Raw genomic sequence first — 15,193 nt, forward strand, 5'->3', positions numbered from 1 at the left:
CTCCTCTTTATTCACAGTACCTTCAAGATTGTCCACATAGAAACTTTTCTTTAAGATTTCTTTGAAGGGACTTTCAGATTTCTTCAAATGTGTATTTAGAGTAGCTTCTAGTAAGAATGGAGAGGATGTTGCACCAAATAATACTGATTTGAAACGATAAGTTTTCACAGGACTTTGAGGATCATGTGCATTTTCAGGCCACAAGAATCGAGTATAATCTCTATCTATTTCTTGTAGTCCTACTCTTAAGAAAGCTTTGGAAATATCAGCCGTGTAGGCATATGGGTTTGCGCGAAATTTCATAAGCACGTCTCCAAGCTTCTCAGTTAGTGAGGGTCCGGTCATCAGACAGTCATTAAGACTTGCTACTTAGCTCAGTGGTGACGTGTACTTAGCTCAGTGGTGACGTGTACTTAGCTCAGTGGTGACGTGTACTTAGCTCTGTGAAGACCTGTTTGTGTGCTCTCTGTGAATCTGAACCAGGATGCCCTCTCTTGAGCAGCTTTACCAGCAGCTGAGAGAAGAACTCAGAGTTGCTAAACTGGAGATACGGCGATTAACGGAGGAGAACAAGAGGATTCGTAGTAATCCACCTGTTGTGAGTCCCCAGGTTAAGAAGGGAGCTTGGTCAGTGGTCGGGCAACATGGAACCAAGCTGAAGATTAAGAAAACGGTTGGAGAGGCAGAAACAACGAGAAACCAGAAGACTGCCGTGGAAACTTCCAACTCATTCTCGGTGCTACCTGACGAATGTGAGTGTTCTACTGGGAATGCCACAACGAGCACCAAGGAAGCATTGGCAGACGTGAGTGAAACATCCCTAGAAACCCCAACGAAGACCATCGAGAACGTCATGACGAATTCTACAAGTGGTGTAATGCTACCTGGCGAATGTGAGTCGACTACTCGGAGCATCACTACGGACGACGCCAAGGAAGGTAAAAACATTGTTGTTGTTGGGGATAGCCAGATTAGGTACATGGATAGGGCTTTCTGTTTGAAGGATAGGAGTAGGAGGCAGAGAGTATGTTTTCCTGGGGCTGGGATGAAGGATATTGTTAGCCGTCTGGATGACATCATGAGAGGTAATGGGAGCAATCCTATTATCTGTCTCAGTGCTGGAGGCAACGATGTTGGCAGACGTAGGAGTGAGGACCTGATTAGCAGGTATAGGTCAGCAATAGAGATAATTAGGAAGAAGGGTGGCAAACCTGTCATATGTGGCATTTTGCCAAAGAGAGGAGTTGGAAATGAATGGTTGTCCAGAGCAATTGGTGTCAATTGCTGGCTGGACAAATACTGTAAGGAAAATGCGGTAACATTCATTGACAACTGGGACCTCTTCTATGGCAGAAATGACATGTATGCCAGGGATGGGATTCACTTGTCTAGGTGTGGGGTGGGAGCACTGGCCAACGCAGTGGAGGGAGCTGTTAGGTCTTTAAACTAGGAATAGTTAGTGGTATGGGTTTTGGCGGGAAAACTGTGAAGTCGCAGGGTAGTAACATGAGTACTAGGAGAACTAGTAATAGGCAAAATGAGGAGGATATTGGAAAGCCAGTGGCACTAATTGACAATGACAGTAATAGGTTTAGTGGAATAACAGAAAGGAGCAGGAAGGGTAAAGAGATAGGAGGGTCATTAAATATTTATTACACAAATAGTCGCAGTGCTAGGAATAAGATGGACGAGTTGAGACTAGTTGCTAGTGCAGGTAACATAGATGTATTTGCCATTACTGAGACGTGGTTTAATTCAAAAAGTCGGGACATGCCTGCAGAATGTCACATTCAGGTTTTTAAATTGTTCCAAGTAGATAGAAGTATCGGGAAGGGGGGTGGGGTGGCAATGTCCGAGATCGCTTGAACTGTTGCATAAAAACAGGTATTAAGTCTGAAGTAACACATACAGAGTCTGTTTGGATAGAATTTTCAGAGGGGCATGAAAAATTAATTTTAGGTGTGATATACCGTCCCCCAAATTTAGATAGGGACCAGGGAAGACTACTATGGGAGGAAATTGTTAGGGCCACAAGGCACGATAATGTAGTAATTCTAGGAGACTTTAACTTTAGTCATATTGATTGGAATTTCTTAACTGGGAATTTAGAATCATACGATTTCTTAGAAGTAGTTCAGGATTGTTTTTTGAAGCAGTTTGTGACAGAACCTACAAGGGGTAATAACCTGCTTGACTTAGTTCTGGCAAACAATGAATCCCTTGTTAATAATTTAGAAGTTTCAGAGGAACTGGGTGCCAGCGACCACAAATCAATTACATGTAGAATTGAATGGAAGTATGATAGTAGGGATAACTCAGTAACAGTCCCAGATTTTCGCTTAGCAGATTACGATGGGCTTAGAGAACACTTATCATCTGTTGACTGGGGTAACGAAGAGAGATATCAATATGACAGTTTTCTGAACACAATACATGCTGCTCAAAGAACGTTTATCCCTTATAAGGAAATTAGATCAAATAGAAATGACCCAAAATGGATGAATAATAGGCTGAAATATCTACTAGGGCATAAGAAAGGAATTTATAGGCGTATCAAAAGAGGCGAGGGTCATCTTATGAATCAGTATATTGACATTAAGAGGGACATTAAAAAGGGGATAAGAAAAGCTAAAAGGGACTATGAAATTAAAGTTGCTAGGGATTCTAAAACTAACACAAAAAGTTTTTTCCAGGTCTATAGAACAAAAGTCAGAGATAAGATAGGTCCCCTTAAAAATAACTAGCAAATGATACTTTTATGTGCATAAAACTGACTAAGACATACTAAAATGTGAGAACACTGACTGAGAGGAATTAATTAACACATGACATATATTTTCAGAGAGATGTGTTACTGTCAGAGAGATATATTACTGTCAGAGAGATGTATTACTGTCAGAGAGATATATTACTGTCAGAGAGATATATTACTGTCAGAGAGATATATTACTGTCAGAGAGATATATTACTGTCAGAGAGATGTATTACTGTCAGAGAGATGTATTACTGTCAGAGAGATATATTACTGTCAGAGAGATATTTTACTGTCAGAGAGATATATTACTGTCAGAGAGATATATTACTGTCTGAGAGATATATTACTGTCAGAGAGATGTATTACTGTCAGAGAGATGTATTACTGTCAGAGAGATGTATTACTGTCAGAGAGATATATTACTGTCAGAGAGATATATTACTGTCAGAGAGATATATTACTGTCAGAGAGATATATTACTGTCAGAGAGATATATTACTGTCAGAGAGATATATTACTGTCAGAGAGATATATTACTGTCAGAGAGATATATTACTGTCAGAGAGATATATTACTGTCAGAGAGATATATTACTGTCAGAGAGATATATTACTGTCAGAGAGATGTATTATACTGTCAGAGAGATATATTACTGTCAGAGAGATATATTACTGTCAGAGAGATATATTACTGTCAGAGAGATATATTACTGTCAGAGAGATATTTTACTGTCAGAGAGATATATTACTGTCAGAGAGATATATTACTGTCTGAGAGATATATTACTGTCAGAGAGATGTATTACTGTCAGAGAGATGTATTACTGTCAGAGAGTTATTTTACTGTCAGAGAGATATATTACTGTCAGAGAGATATATTACTGTCAGAGAGATGTATTACTGTCAGAGAGAAGTATTACTGTCAGAGAGATATATTACTGTCAGAGAGATATATTACTGTCAGAGAGATGTATTACTGTCAGTGAGATGTATTACTGTCAGAGAGATATATTACTGTCAGAGAGATATTACTGTCAGAGAGATGTATTACTGTCCGAGAGATATATTACTGTCAGAGAGATATATTACTGTCAGAGAGATGTATTACTGTCAGAGAGATATATTACTGTCAGAGAGATATATTACTGTCAGAGAGATATATTACTGTCAGAGAGATATATTACTGTCAGAGAGATATATTACTGTCAGAGAGATATATTACTGTCAGAGAGATATATTACTGTCAGAGAGATATATTACTGTCAGAGAGATATATTACTGTCAGAGAGATATATTACTGTCAGAGAGATATATTACTGTCAGAGAGATGTATTACTGTCAGAGAGATATATTACTGTCAGAGAGATATATTACTGTCAGAGAGATATATTACTGTCAGAGAGATATATTACTGTCAGAGAGATATATTACTGTCAGAGAGATATATTACTGTCAGAGAGATATATTACTGTCAGAGAGATGTATTACTGTCAGAGAGATATATTACTGTCAGAGAGATATGTTACTGTCAGAGAGATGTATTACTGTCAGATATATATGTATTACTGTCAGAGAGATATATTACTGTCAGAGAGATGTATTACTGTCAGAGAGATATATTACTGTCAGAGAGATATATTACTGTCAGAGAGATATATTACTGTCAGAGAGATGTATTACTGTCAGAGAGATATATTACTGTCAGAGAGATATATTACTGTCAGAGAGATGTATTACTGTCAGAGAGATATATTACTGTCAGAGAGATGTATTACTGTCCGAGAGATATATTACTGTCAGCGAGATATATTACTGTCAGAGAGATATATTACTGTCAGAGAGATGTATTACTGTCAGAGAGATATATTACTGTCAGAGAGATATATTACTGTCAGAGAGATATATTACTGTCAGAGAGATATATTACTGTCAGAGAGATATATTACTGTCAGAGAGATATATTACTGTCAGAGAGATATATTACTGTCAGTGAGACATATTACTGTCAGAGAGATATATTACTGTCAGAGAGACATATTACTGTCAGAGAGATGTATTACTGTCACAGAGATATATTACTGTCAGAGAGATATATTACTGTCAGAGAGATATATTACTGTCAGAAAAATATATTACTGTCAGAGAGATATATTACTGTCAGAGAGATATATTACTGTCAGAGAGATATATTACTGTCAGGGAGATATATTGCTGTCAGAGAGAGATATTACTGTCAGAAAGATTTATTACTGTCAGAGAGATATATTACTGTCAGAGAGATATATTACTGTCAGAGAGATATATTACTGTCAGAGAGATATATTACTGTCAGAGAGATGTATTACTGTCAGAGAGATATATTACTGTCAGAGAGATATATTACTGTCAGAGAGATATATTACTGTCAGAGAGATATATTACTGTCAGAGAGATATATTACTGTCAGAGAGACGTATTACTGTCAGAGAGATGTATTACTGTCAGAGAGATATATTACTGTCAGAGAGATGTATTACTGTCAGAGATAAAATATTACTGTCAGAGAGATGTATTACTATCAGATATATTACTGTCAGAGAGATATATTACTGTCAGAGAGATATATTACTGTCAGAGAGATATATTACCGTCAGAGAGATATATTTCTGTCAGAGAGATGTATTACTGTCAGAAAGATATATTACTGTCAGAGAGATGTATTACTGTCAGAGAGATATATTACTGTCAGAGAGATATATTACTGTCAGAGAGATGTATTATGTATTAATGTCAGAGAGTTATATTACTGTCAGAGAGATATATTACTGTCAGAGAGATATATTACTGTCAGAGAGATATATTACTGTCAGAGAGATGTATTACTGTCAGAGAGATATATTACTGTCAGAGAGATATATTACTGTCAGAGAGATATATTACTGTCATCAGAGAGATGTATTACTGTCAGAGAGATATATTACTGTCAGAGAGATATATTACTGTCAGAGAGATATATTACTGTCAGAGAGATGCATTTCTGTCAGAGAGATATATTACTGTCAGAGAGATATATTACTGTCAGAGAGATATTACTGTCAGAGAGATGTATTACTGTCAGAGAGATATATTACTGTCAGAGAGATATATTACTGTCAGAGAGATATATTACTGTCAGAGAGATGTATTACTGTCAGAGAGATATATTACTGTCAGAGAGATATATTACTGTCAGAGAGATATATTACTGTCAGAGAGATATATTACTGTCAGAGAGATATATTACTGTCAGAGAGATATATTACTGTCAGAGAGATATATTACTGTCAGAGAGATATATTACTGTCAGAGAGATGTATTACTGTCAGAGAGATATATATTTGTCAGAGAGATGTATTACTGTCAGAGAGATATATTACTGTCAGAGAGATATATTACTGTCAGAGAGTTATATTACTGTCAGAGAGATGCATTTCTGTCAGAGAGATATATTACTGTCAGAGAGATATATTACTGTCAGAGAGATATATTACTGTCAGAGAGATATATTACTGTCAGAGAGATATATTACTGTCAGAGAGATGTATTACTGTCAGAGAGATATATTACTGTCAGAGAGATATTTTACTGTCAGAGAGATATATTACTGTCAGAGAGATATATTACTGTCAGAGAGATATATTACTGTCAGAGAGATATATTACTGTCAGAGAGAGATATTACTGTCAGAGAGATGTATTACTGTCAGAGAGATATATTACTGTCAGAGAGATATATTACTGTCAGAGAGATATATTACTGTCAGAGAGATGCATTACTGTCAGAGAGATGTGTTACTGTCAGAGAGATATATTACTGTCAGAGAGATGTATTACTGTCAGAGAGAAGTATTACTGTCAGAGAGATATATTACTGTCAGAGAGATATATTACTGTCAGAGAGATGTATTACTGTCAGTGAGATGTATTACTGTCAGAGAGATATATTACTGTCAGAGAGATATATTACTGTCAGAGAGATATATTACTGTCAGAGAGATATATTACTGTCAGAGAGATATATTACTGTCAGAGAGATATATTACTGTCAGAGAGATATATTACTGTCAGAGAGATATATTACTGTCAGAGAGATATATTACTGTCAGAGAGATATATTACTGTCAGAGAGATATATTACTGTCAGAGAGATGTATTACTGTCACTGTCAGAGAGATATATTACTGTCAGAGAGATATTATTACTGTCAGAGAGATATATTACTGTCAGAGAGATATATTACTGTCAGAGAGATATTACTGTACTGTCAGAGAGATATTACTGTCACTGTCAGAGAGATATTACTGTCACTGTCAGAGAGATATATTACTGTCAGCGAGATATATTACTGTCAGAGAGATATATTACTGTCAGAGAGATATATTACTGTCAGAGAGATATATTACTGTCAGAGAGATATATTACTGTCAGAGAGATATATTACTGTCAGAGAGATATATTACTGTCAGAGAGATATATTACTGTCAGAGAGATGTATTAATATCAGAGAGATATATTAATGTCAGAGAGATATATTACTGTCAGAGAGATGTATTACTGTCAGAGAGATATATTACTGTCAGAGAGATATGTTACGACCATAGAGATGTATTACTGTCAGATATATATGTATTACTGTCAGAGAGATATATTACTGTCAGCGAGATATATTACTGTCAGAGAGATATATTACTGTCAGAGAGATGTATTACTGTCAGGGAGATATATTACTGTCACAGAGATATATTACTGTCAGAGAGATATATTACTGTCAGAGAGATATATTACTGTCAGAGAGATATATTACTGTCAGAGAGATATATTACTGTCAGAGAGATATATTACTGTCAGAGAGATATATTACTGTCAGAGAGATGTATTACTGTCAGAGAGATATATTACTGTCAGAGAGATATATTACTGTCAGAGAGATATATTACTGTCAGAGAGATATATTACTGTCAGAGAGATATATTACTGTCAGAGAGATATATTACTGTCAGAGAGATATATTACTGTCAGAGAGATATATTACTGTCAGAGAGATATATTACTGTCAGAGAGATATATTACTGTCAGAGAGATATTACTGTCACTGTCAGAGAGATATATTACTGTCAGAGAGATATATTACTGTCAGAGAGATATGTCAGAGAGATTACTGTCAGAGAGATATTACTGTCAGACTGTCAGAGAGATATATTACTGTCAGAGAGATATATTACTGTCAGAGAGATATATTACTGTCAGAGAGATATATTACTGTCAGAGAGATATATTACTGTCAGAGAGATATATTACTGTCAGAGAGATGTATTACTGTCAGAGAGATATATTACTGTCAGAGAGATATATTACTGTCAGAGAGATATATTACTGTCAGAGAGATATATTACTGTCAGAGAGACTTACTGTCAGAGAGATTATTACTGTCAGAGATTACTGTCAGAGAGATATACTACTGTCAGAGAGATATATTACTGTCAGAGAGATATATTACTGTCAGAGAGATATATTACTGTCAGAGAGATATATTACTGTCAGAGAGATATATTACTGTCAGAGAGATATATTACTGTCAGAGAGATGTATTACTGTCAGAGAGATGTATTACTGTCAGAGAGATATATTACTGTCAGAGAGATGCATTACTGTCCGAGAGATATATTACTGTCAGCGAGATATATTACTGTCAGAGAGATATATTACTGTCAGAGAGATGTATTACTGTCAGGGAGATATATTACTGTCAGAGAGATATATTACTGTCAGAGAGATATATTACTGTCAGAGAGATATATTACTGTCAGAGAGATATATTACTGTCAGAGAGATATATTACTGTCAGATTACTGTCAGAGAGATATATTACTGTCAGAGAGACATATTACTGTCAGAGAGACATATTACTGTCAGACTGTCAGAAAAATATATTACCGTCAGAGAGATGTATTATGTATTAATGTCAGAGAGTTATATTACTGTCAGAGAGATATGTTACTGTCAGAGAGATATATTACTGTCAGAGAGATATATTACTGTCAGAGAGATGTATTACTGTCAGAGAGATGTATTACTGTCAGAGAGATATATTACTGTCAGAGAGATATATTACTGTCAGAGAGATATATTACTGTCAGAGAGATATATTACTGTCAGAGAGATATATTACTGTCAGAGAGATATATTACTGTCAGAGAGATATATTACTGTCAGAGAGATATATTACTGTCAGAGAGATATATTACTGTCAGAGAGATGTATTACTCTCAGTGAGATATATTACTGTCAGAAAGATATATTACTGTCAGAGAGATATGTTACTGTCAGAGAGATGTATTACTGTCAGAGAGATGTATTATTGTCAGAGAGATATATTACTGTCAGAGAGATGTATTACTGTCAGAGAGATGTATTACTGTCAGAGAGATATATTAATGTCAGAGAGATATATTACTGTAAGAGAGATACATTACTGTCAGAGAGACATATTACTGTCAGAGAGATATATTACTGTCAGAGAGACGTATTACTGTCAGAGAGATGTATTACTGTCAGAGAGATATATTACTGTCAGAGAGATATATTACTGTCAGAGAGATATATTACTGTCAGAGAGATATATTACTGTCAGAGAGATATATTACTGTCAGAGAGATATATTACTGTCAGAGAGATGTATTACTGTCAGAGAGATATATGTCACTGTCATAGATATATATTACTGTCAGAGAGATATATTACTGTCAGAGAGATATATTACTGTCAGAGAGATATATTACTGTCAGAGAGATATATTACTGTCAGAGAGATATATTACTGTCAGAGAGATATATTACTGTCAGAGAGATATATTACTGTCAGAGAGATATATTACTGTCAGAGAGATATATTACTGTCAGAGAGATGTATTACTGTCAGACAGAAAGATATATTACTGTCAGAGAGATATATTACTGTCAGAGAGATATATTACTGTCAGAGAGATATATTACTGTCAGAGAGATGTATTACTGTCAGAGAGATATATTACTGTCAGAGAGATGTATTACTGTCAGAGAGATGTATTACTGTCAGAGAGATATATTACTGTCAGAGAGATATATTACTGTCAGAGAGATATATTACTGTCAGAGAGATATATTACTGTCAGAGAGATGTATTACTGTCAGAGAGATATATTACTGTCAGAGAGATATATTACTGTCAGAGAGATATATTACTGTCAGAGAGATATTACTGTCAGAGAGATGTATTACTGTCAGAGAGATATATTACTGTCAGAGAGATGTATTACTGTCAGATATATTACTGTCAGAGAGACATATTACTGTCAGAGAGATATTACTGTCACTGTCAGAGAGATATATTACTGTCAGAGAGATATATTACTGTCAGAGAGATATATTACTGTCAGAGAGATATATTACTGTCAGAGAGATATATTACTGTCAGAGAGATATATTACTGTCAGAGAGATGTATTACTGTCAGAGAGATATATTACTGTCAGAGAGATATATTACTGTATTACTGTCAGAGAGATATATTACTGTCAGAGAGATGTATTACTGTCAGAGAGATATATTACTGTCAGAGAGATATATTACTGTCAGAGAGATATATTACTGTCAGAGAGATATATTACTGTCAGAGAGATATATTACTGTCAGAGAGATATATTACTGTCAGAGAGATATATTACTGTCAGAGAGATATATTACTGTCAGAGAGATTATTACTGTCAGAGAGATATACTACTGTCAGAGAGATATATTACTGTCAGAGAGATACTATTACTGTCAGAGAGATATATTACTGTCAGAGAGATATATTACTGTCAGAGAGATATATTACTGTCAGAGAGATATATTACTGTCAGAGAGATATATTACTGTCAGAGAGATATATTACTGTCAGAGAGATATATTACTGTCAGAGAGATATATTACTGTCAGAGAGATATATTACTGTCAGAGAGATATATTACTGTCATAGAGATCATTACTGTCAGAGAGATATATTACTGTCAGAGAGATATATTACTGTCAGAGAGATATATTACTGTCAGAGAGATATATTACTGTCAGAGAGATATATTACTGTCAGAGAGATATATTACTGTCAGAGAGATATATTACTGTCAGAGAGATATATTACTGTCAGAGAGATATATTACTGTCAGAGAGATATATTACTTATTACTGTCAGAGAGATGTATTACTGTCAGAGAGATATATTACTGTCAGAGAGATATATTACTGTCAGAGAGATATATTACTGTCAGAGAGATATATTACTGTCAGAGAGATATATTACTGTCAGAGAGATATATTACTGTCAGAGAGATGTAGAGAGATTACTGTCAGAGAGATATATTACTGTCAGAGAGATATATTACTTACTGTCAGAGAGATATATTACTGTCAGAGAGATATATTACTGTCAGAGAGATATATTACTGTCAGAGAGATATATTACTGTCAGAGAGATATATTACTGTCAGAGAGATATATTACTGTCAGAGAGATATATTACTGTCAGAGAGATATATTACTGTCAGAGAGATATATTACTGTCAGAGAGATGTATTACTGTCAGAGAGATATATTACTGTCAGAGAGATATATTACTGTCAGAGAGATATATTACTGTCAGAGAGATATATTACTGTCAGAGAGATATATTACTGTCAGAGAGATATTACTGTCACTGTCTGTCAGAGAGATATATTACTGTCAGAGAGATGTATTACTGTCAGAGAGATATATTACTGTCAGAGAGATATATTACTGTCAGAGAGATATATTACTGTCAGAGAGATATATTACTGTCAGAGAGATATTACTGTACTGTCAGAGAGATATATTACTGTCAGAGAGATACTGTCAGAGAGATTACTGACAGAGAGATATATTACTGTCAGAGAGATATATTACTGTCAGAGAGATATATTACTGTCAGAGAGATATATTACTGTCAGAGAGATATATTACTGTCAGAGAGATATATTACTGTCAGAGAGATATATTACTGTCAGAGAGATATATTACTGTCAGAGAGATATATTACTGTCAGAGAGATATATTACTGTCAGAGAGATATATTACTGTCAGAGAGATATATTACTGTCAGAGAGATATATTACTGTCAGAGAGATATATTACTGTCAGAGAGATATATTACTGTCAGAGAGATATATTACTGTCAGAGAGATATATTACTGTCAGAGAGATGTATTACTGTCAGAGAGATATATTACTGTCAGAGAGATATATTACTGTCAGAGAGATATATTACTGTCAGAGAGATGTATTACTGTCAGAGAGATATATTACTGTCAGAGAGATATATTACTGTCAGAGAGATATATTACTGTCAGAGAGATGTATTACTGTCAGAGAGATATATCACTGTCAGAGAGAGATATATTACTGTCAGAGAGATATATTACTGTCAGAGAGATATATTACTGTCAGAGAGATATATTACTGTCAGAGAGATATATTACTGTCAGAGAGATATATTACTGTCAGAGAGATAGAGATTACTGTCAGAGAGATATATTACTGTCAGAGAGATATATTACTGTCAGAGAGATATATTACTGTCAGAGAGATATATTACTGTCAGAGAGATATATTACTGTCAGAGAGATATATTACTGTCAGAGAGATATATTACTGTCAGAGAGATATATTACTGTCAGAGAGATATATTACTGTCAGAGAGATATATTACTGTCAGAGAGATGTATTACTGTCAGAGAGATATATTACTGTCAGAGAGATATATTACTGTCAGAGAGATATATTACTGTCAGAGAGATATATTACTGTCAGAGAGATATATTACTGTCAGAGAGATATTACTGTCAGAGAGATGTATTACTGTCAGAGAGATATATTACTGTCAGAGAGATATATTACTGTCAGAGAGATATATTACTGTCAGTGAGATATATTACTGTCAGAGAGATATATTACTGTCAGAGAGATATATTACTGTCAGAGAGATATATTACTGTCAGAGAGATATATTACTGTCAGAGAGATATATTACTGTCAGAGAGATATATTACTGTCAGAGAGATATATTACTGTCAGAGAGATATATTACTGTCAGAGAGATATATTACTGTCAGAGAGATATATTACTGTCAGAGAGATATATTACTGTCAGAGAGATATATTACTGTCAGAGAGATATATTACTGTCAGAGAGATATATTACTGTCAGAGAGATGTATTACTGTCAGAGAGATATATTACTGTCAGAGAGATATATTACTGTCAGAGAGATATATTACTGTCAGAGAGATATATTACTGTCAGAGAGATATATTACTGTCAGAGAGATATATTACTGTCAGAGAGATATATTACTGTCAGAGAGATGTATTACTGTCAGAGAGATATATTACTGTCAGAGAGATATATTACTGTCAGAGAGATATATTACTGTCAGAGAGATATATTACTGTCAGAGAGATTTATTACTGTCAGAGAGATATATTACTGTCAGAGAGATATATTACTGTCAGAGAGATATATTACTGTCAGAGAGATATATTACTGTCAGAGAGATATATTACTGTCAGAGAGATATATTACTGTCAGAGAGATATATTACTGTCAGAGAGATATATTACTGTCAGAGAGATATATTACTGTCAGAGAGATATATTACTGTCAGAGAGATGTCAGAGAGATATATTACTGTCAGAGAGATATATTACTGTCAGAGAGATATATTACTGTCAGCGAGATATATTACTGTCAGAGAGATATATTACTGTCAGCGAGATGTATTACTGTCAGTGAGATATGTTACTGTCAGAGAGATGTATTACTGTGAGAGAGATATATTACTGTCAGAGAGATATATTACTGTCCGAAAGATGTATTACTGTCAGAGAGATATATTGCTGTCAGGGAGATATATTACTGTCAGAGAGATATATTACTGTCAGAGAGATATATTACTGTCAGAGAGATATATTACTGTCAGAGAGATATATTACTGTCAGAGAGATATATTACTGTCAGCGAGATATATTACTGTCAGAGAGATGTATTACTGTCAGAGAGATGTATTACTGTCAAAGAGATATATTACTGTCAGAGAGATGTATTACTGTCATAGAGATATATTACTGTCAGAGAGATGTATTACTGTCAGAGAGATATATTACTGTCAGAGAGATGTATTACTGTCAGAGAGATATATTACTGTCAGAGAGATATATTACTGTTAGATATATTACTGTCAGAGAGATATATTACTGTCAGAGAGATATATTACTGTCAGAGAGATATATTACTGTCAGAGAGATATTACTGTCAGAGAGATATATTACTGTCAGAGAGATATATTACTGTCAGAGAGATGTATTACTGTCAGAGAGATGTATTACTGTCAGAGAGATATATTACTGTCAGAGAGATATTACTGTCAGAGAGATGTATTACTGTCCGAGAGATATATTACTGTCAGAGAGATATATTACTGTCAGAGAGATGTATTACTCTCAGTGAGATATATTACTGTCAGAAAGATATATTACTGTCAGAGAGATATGTTACTGTCAGTCCCAGGACCAGTTTTGTACCTTTGTAATGTTGAGGTACAGTCCCAGGACCCGTTATGTACCTCTGTAATGTTGAGGTAAAGTCGCTGGACCCGTTATGTACCTCTGAAATGTTGAGGACCCGTTATGTACCTCTGTAATGTTGAGGTACAGTCCCAGGACCCGTTATGTACCTCTGTAATATAGAGGTACAGTCCCAGGACCCGTTATGTACCTCTTTAATGTTGAGGTACAGTCACTTGACCCGTTATGTTCCTCTGTAATGTTGAGGTACAGTACCCTTACCCGTTATGTACCTCTGTAATGTTGAGGTACAGACCCATGACCCGATATGTACCTCTGTAAAATTGAAGTACAGTCCCAGGACCCGTTATGTACCTCTGTAATGTTGAGGTACAGTCCCAGGACCCGTTATGTACCTCTTTAATGTTGAGGTACAGCCCTGGACCCGTTATGTACTTCTGTAACTTTGATGTACAGTCCCAGGACCCGTTATGTACCTCTGTAATGTTGAGGTACAGTCCCAGGACCCGTTATGTACCTCTGTAATGTTGAGGTACAGTCCCAGGACCCGTTATGTACCTCTGTAATGTTGAGGTACAGTCCCAGAACCCGTTATGTACCTCTGTAATGTTGAGGTACAGTCCCAGGACCCGTTATGTACCTCTGTAATGTTGAGGTACAGTCCAAGGACCAGTTATGTACCTCTGTAAAGTTGAGGTACAGTCCAAGGACCCATTATGTACCTCTGTAATGTTGAGGTACAGTCCCAGGACCCGTTATGTACCTCTGTAATGTTGAGGTACAGGCAAAGGACCCGTTATGTACCTCTGTAA

Source organism: Cherax quadricarinatus, chromosome 52 (genome assembly GCF_038502225.1).
Source record: "Cherax quadricarinatus isolate ZL_2023a chromosome 52, ASM3850222v1, whole genome shotgun sequence".
NCBI lineage: Eukaryota > Metazoa > Arthropoda > Malacostraca > Decapoda > Parastacidae > Cherax > Cherax quadricarinatus.